Genomic DNA, 6,663 nt, shown 5'->3' on the forward strand with positions numbered 1-6,663 from the left:
GGCTGCTGCAGGGGTCAGAGACCAGGGCCGCAAGAGTTACCAGGGCAGGGCGAGGGGGGGGGGGGCCACCACGGAACCTCTCCTGGGAAATCGCAAGTTTGGTGAGGCCGGCTGGTGAGGCCGGCTGGTGAGACCGGCTGGTGAGACCGGCTGGTGAGGCCGGCTGGTGAGACCAGCACCACTGCCGTGTTGACCACGCGGGCTGAGGGCGCTATCAGGCCGCGGGAGGGGAGATAAGGAAGGGGACCAGAAGAGGGACAGGGAGCAGAGGAGGGGACGGAGAAAAGGAAAAGGAGAAAATGTTGGAGTGAAAGGGGAAGAAGTTGCCAGAGGAACAGAGCGGAAAGGGCAGAAGAAAGGGAAACATAGAGGACAGGAGAGGGAAATAAATGGCAGAAGGGGAGTACAAAACGGAATGAAAAATGTTAGAAATGATGAGATGTTGAGAATAAAAAGGAAAATGAAATAAGAGAAGAGGGAAGGCGAAGGAAAACTGGAAACACTACGAAAGAGCGTAAACAGAAACATGAACAATTCCTGAAAGGGAGAAATTACAATAAAACTGGGAAGTAAGGAAAGAGGGAATGAAGACATAGGAGAAGGAAAGATGGAGGAGAAGCGCCTTGTCCTCCGAGTCCGGAGACGTTAATAACGCGCTCGCACGCACGCACATCTCAACACTCTAATTTAGTTTTTGTCACGCTAGAGATGTCTCAAGGCGTGAAAGTGCCCAACTGTTTTACATATTCTGGCTGAGATACACTCACTAGTATTCCCAGACACACGCCGGCTGTCGGACCCTAATGTGTGCCGCACCGCCCGGGAGACATTCTGGGAGCACACGCACACGCACGCACGCATGCACGCACACGGGTTGAGCTTTGGACCAAAGAGCCAAAGCTCAGCCCCCGCAAGCATAAATAGGTGAGTACACACACACACACACACACACACACACACACACACACACACACACACACACACACACACACACACACACACACACACACACACATATACACACACACACACACACACACACTTTTTCTTCTGTCTTCTAGTTTTGGCATATTGAATGCCTCTAACCTCTACTCGTAGCTCTTGCCCTTCAGTTCTGGTGTAACACTGTAAAAGTGTTTGAGTTAGTTTATTTAAAATATATATAGAGTACATGAGTCACAGACAAGGATCTGAGAGGCGCCAGTTGTCTGCCTGAGATCTCACACCTCAAAGCGTTAATGACCTCAAGTGACCTGAGGTCAGATCATGAGAATTTCACCTTGCTTCCGCTAAGCTCTTAATTGTAGTCTGGTAGCCTTCAAACAAGCCGACGTTTAAGGAGTGGCTTGGTAGTGCCGGAGGCTATCTACTTGTGGGCGGAGTTAGCTACTAGGTTCCCCAATATAAACTCTGAGAGCTATCCACCAGAGAGCATTAACAGACAGAGCAGCAGACGAGCCAGGAGAGCAGAGAGAAGACAGCCCTATCAGGGAGGCTGTCGGCCGGCAGGGCGGGAGTCTCTGTCAACTACAGACCCCCCCCCCCCCTCTCTATTCAACTTAGACTCAGTCCTCGGTGAGTGAACATTAAGGTGACTTGGTCGTGTTTACATATGTTGTGTGATGATCAGGGGCAGTCAAGTTGTAGGGTTCTCGAATTCTTGGATGATGACTCTCTTTAACATTTTAATTGAATTGCTAAATTATGATACTTCATGTGAAATATAATTATGAATTTATTATTTAAATTGTGTTTAACTTTGTTCCCTAGAGCTTTGAGTTGAGGTGAGAAAGCCTCTGTGGTTACTGTTTTCATGGTTTAGACTGAGTACATGGTACAGAGGGAACATACTAATAATGAACTCATGATAACATCCTTTGAGAATTTTGTGATACAGGCAAGTTCCATTCCTTGTCTTGTATGTAATGATCATGAATGGATGGTGGCAGCATTTCGTCTTCTACTATCTACTCTTCTACTTCTACTATCTACTCTTCTCCTTCTACCTATCTACACCTCTCCCTCCACCCCTCTCTAAACTCTCATTTTCAACTAATGACCCTCCTCGCTCCTCCCACCTCTCTACCTCTCACCCCAAACCCTCACTAATTACTTCACTTTTCATTTCTTTCCTTTCGTTTCCTCTTATACGTTTGTGGCAATGATTCAGTATTCTAGAGTTCTCTCTGGAGTTTCGGGTAACTGATCAAGTTACGGCGCCTTGTAGTCTTAGCACCTAGGTAGTCAAATACCTAGGTTACAAGGTGTTGAACGAGAGAGGTTGCCTTAGGAACTCTGGAGGTGCTCTAGAATAGTTAGCTAACTGGAGACGGGATAACGGACTAGAGAGAGCTGTTTCCCCCGGCCTCGTTAGTTAACTGGGGGGTGGAATAATGGACAAGGTAGAGCTATTTCCCCCACCCCCCCGTTACAATGTTGGCAGCGGTGTTGAACAATGTTGTAGGTAGTTGGTGTTCTTTTAACATTGTTCAGTCCCACGTGTCTTTTTGCCGCTCAGGCGCTATCAGGGAGATCTTGACAGGTGTTTTACTTTCGCGAATTAGCGAACTTTTTTCAGGTTAGGAGATTGTGATTCTCTGGTGTTGTGTTTAGTGATTTTGTGAGTTTTGTGTAGTTCAGGGAATGTTCTCCAGAACTTGCGTGTGTTGTGTTTTATGTTAGTGATAAGATTTGGTGATTTGGGGACCTTGCGGTGTTGGTAGTGCAGGTCAGCTGAGTGTGACAGGTGACCTCGCATGTCCCACGGGGACACCCAGCCACCGCTGGTCTCCAGGTCAGTGGGAAGTGGCAGGTGTAGTTCTTAAATAGATTTTAAGTAGTTTTTAGTGGTTCTGCTCAGATTATTGCGATCGACTGTTTTACTCCATTTGAACGCAATAACCCGAGGTGTACTGGTCTTGTACAGCATGCTAGTGTGGACTAGTGTGTCAGTTGACTCACGTCTAGGGACGCCTGGCGTTTGAAGTCTGGTCACAGGGGTGACAACAGTTTGGAGTTGTTTACCGGCGGAGATGCTAGGGAGACACTCTGGGTCACGTAGGTGGCTGTAGGTTAAGGGTGGGAGTAACGGTTAATTATGTACTTAAGATTAGGAAAGGTACAGTTAAGTTTAGGCTAGTGTTTTGTCTATTAGTTTTGATTTTTTTTTGTGACAAGTTAAAAGTAGTGATGCCCTTATTCTCTCTTCTCTAACTTTACTCTGTTACTGTTTTATGTTCCACCAAGTCAGTATCATTCAGAGTTAATTGGATTATTAAAAAAAAAAAAAAAAAATTTGAAGTGTAGTTGTTGCCAGGAGGAGAGCGTTATGATATAACTGTGTAACCCTATACAAACTACAGGGTCACACAACAGCATGGAACACGGGTATTGTCGCCTTTATGTTCAATTCACAGGTGGGAGCCAGAGGAGAGGCGCGACGCATATACAGAAGAGGGAGACGGCTGCTGTGTACCACACTCAGGGGCGTTTATCACCACCACCACGACCAGCCCACTACCTGGAGGTCATGGCTCTACCACCACCACCACCCCAGGGGACCCCAAGATGCAGCCCTCTCGGTCGGTCAACATTGGTCTACCCAGTGGACCCCAGGACGGACGGACCCCAGTGGACCCCAAGACTTACGGACCCCAGTGGACCCCAAGACGGACGGACCCCAGTGGACCCCAAGACGGACGGACCCCAGTGGACCCCAGGTCGTTCTGCAGACGAACCCAGACGACCCAGTAAAGATGGAAGAGGAACAACGACTCCAGTCTGTCCCACCAACATCGGTCTACCCAGGACGGACCCCAATGGACCCCAGGTCGCTTGTCAAAGACCCATGGGAGGAGGAAGAGAGAAGAAAGAAGAGAGAAGAAAGAAGAGAGAAGAAGGAAGAGAGAAGAAAGAAGAGAGAAGAAAGAAGATAAGACAAGCTGAGTGAGACACGATGCCTCGTGTCCCTTGCTGGTATCAGCATCATTGCATGGAGCGTAATTGCAAGACAGGATCGTTTGCCTTAACTGGCCGCCCCTCCTACAAGCATGTTGCTCTGTTGAGTAATTCTTCCTGTGTCATGCGGACTTGATGTGGCTGTCAGAAGTAGCTCTCTGAAGGAGGCGTGCTGGAGCAACAGGGAGGAAGAAGAGTAGGATGGGATTTCTACTGTTGGCAACTATATGAAGGTCTCGAAACTTGTAGTCCCTATAGCTGTGAAGAACCCCAATATACGTCTCTCATGGTGACTGACGTAGGGCCAATTACAGATCAGCTGGGACAACCGAATTCCACGGTCCTGTGCGCAGTTCAAGTAGTAACGGCTTTCGGGTTGACCAAGGGTTGTTGTGCGTTAACGACGGAGAAGCGACGGAGGCAGTTGTGTTGAAGAAATGTGGTACAGGATTATCTACAAGACCAAGCAGTGACGTCGCCCAGCCAGAGACAATGGACGTCTGTCTACATATTTCATTTTTTTAGAGTAGGATGATGTATATTTGTTTAGCTAGGATGTATTTTTTTTTTCGTTAATAAAGTTGTTGCACACAGCTAGCTTGCTTTAGCAGTGTTGCAAAAACTTTATTTCGGGGAGAAGGGGAGATGTAACACTGTAAAAGTGTTTGAGTTAGTTTATTTAAAATATATATAGAGTACATGAGTCACAGACAAGGATCTGAGAGGCGCCAGTTGTCTGCCTGAGATCTCACACCTCAAAGCGTTAATGACCTCAAGTGACCTGAGGTCAGATCATGAGAATTTCACCTTGCTTCCGCTAAGCTCTTAATTGTAGTCTGGTAGCCTTCAAACAAGCCGACGTTTAAGGAGTGGCTTGGTAGTGCCGGAGGCTATCTACTTGTGGGCGGAGTTAGCTACTAGGTTCCCCAATATAAACTCGGAGAGCTATCCACCAGAGAGCATTAACAGACAGAGCAGCAGACGAGCCAGGAGAGCAGAGAGAAGACAGCCCTATCAGGGAGGCTGTCGGCCGGCAGGGCGGGAGTCTCTGTCAACTACAGACCCCCCCCCCCCTCTCTATTCAACTTAGACTCAGTCCTCGGTGAGTGAACATTAAGGTGACTTGGTCGTGTTTACATATGTTGTGTGATGATCAGGGGCAGTCAAGTTGTAGGGTTCTCGAATTCTTGGATGATGACTCTCTTTAACATTTTAATTGAATTGCTAAATTATGATACTTCATGTGAAATATAATTATGAATTTATTATTTAAATTGTGTTTAACTTTGTTCCCTAGAGCTTTGAGTTGAGGTGAGAAAGCCTCTGTGGTTACTGTTTTCATGGTTTAGACTGAGTACATGGTACAGAGGGAACATACTAATAATGAACTCATGATAACATCCTTTGAGAATTTTGTGATACAGGCAAGTTCCATTCCTTGTCTTGTATGTAATGATCATGAATGGATGGTGGCAGCATTTCGTCTTCTACTATCTACTCTTCTACTTCTACTATCTACTCTTCTCCTTCTACCTATCTACACCTCTCCCTCCACCCCTCTCTAAACTCTCATTTTCAACTAATGACCCTCCTCGCTCCTCCCACCTCTCTACCTCTCACCCCAAACCCTCACTAATTACTTCACTTTTCATTTCTTTCCTTTCGTTTCCTCTTATACGTTTGTGGCAATGATTTTGTATTCTAGAGTTCTCTCTAGAGTTTCGGGTAGCTGATCCAGTTACGGCGCCTTGTAGTCTTAGCACCTAGGTAATCGAATACCTAGGTTACAAGGTGTTGAACGAGAGAGGTTGCCTTAGGAACTCTGGAGGTGCTCTAGAATAGTTAGCTAACTGGGGACGGGATAACGGACTAGAGAGAGCTGTTTCCCCCGGCCTCGTTAGTTAACTGGGGGGGTGGAATAATGGACAAGATAGAGCTATTTCCCCCACCCCCCGTTACACTGGGAGCCACTTAGTAGCCACTAGTCTTTGCACCTTTTCCAGTTTGTTGATGTGCTTCTTAAGATATGGGCACCACACAACCGCTGCATATTCTAGCTTTGGCCTAACAAAAGTCGTTAACAGGTTGGGGGCCTGGATGGATAGCCTGGTGGATAGCGCACAGGACTCGTAATTCTGTGGCGCGGGTTCGATTCCCGCACCAGGCAGAAACAAATGGGCAAAGTTTCTTTCACCCTGAATGCCCCTGTTACCTAGCAGTAAATAGGTACCTGGGAGTTAGTCAGCTGTCACGGGCTGCTTCCTGGTGTGTGTGTGTGTGTGTGTGTGTGTGTGTGTGTGTGTGTGTGTGTGTGTGTGTGTGTGTGTGTGTGTGTGTGTGTGTGTGTGTGGTGTGAGGAAAAAAAAAGAAAAAAAAGTAGTTAGTGAACAGTTGATTGACAGTTGAGAGGCAGGCCGAAAGAGCAAAGCTCAACCCCCGCAAACACAACTAAGTGAAAACACACACACACACACACACACACACACACACACACACACACACACACACACACACACACACACACACACACACACACACACACAGACACACACACACACACACACACACACACACACACACACACACACACACACACAGACACACAGACACACACACACACACACACACACACACACACACACACACACACACACAGACACACACACACACACACACACACACACACACACACACACACACACACAG

The sequence above is a fragment of the Procambarus clarkii genome, chromosome 93 (genome assembly GCF_040958095.1).
Source record: "Procambarus clarkii isolate CNS0578487 chromosome 93, FALCON_Pclarkii_2.0, whole genome shotgun sequence".
In the NCBI taxonomy this organism is placed as follows: Eukaryota; Metazoa; Arthropoda; class Malacostraca; order Decapoda; family Cambaridae; genus Procambarus; species Procambarus clarkii.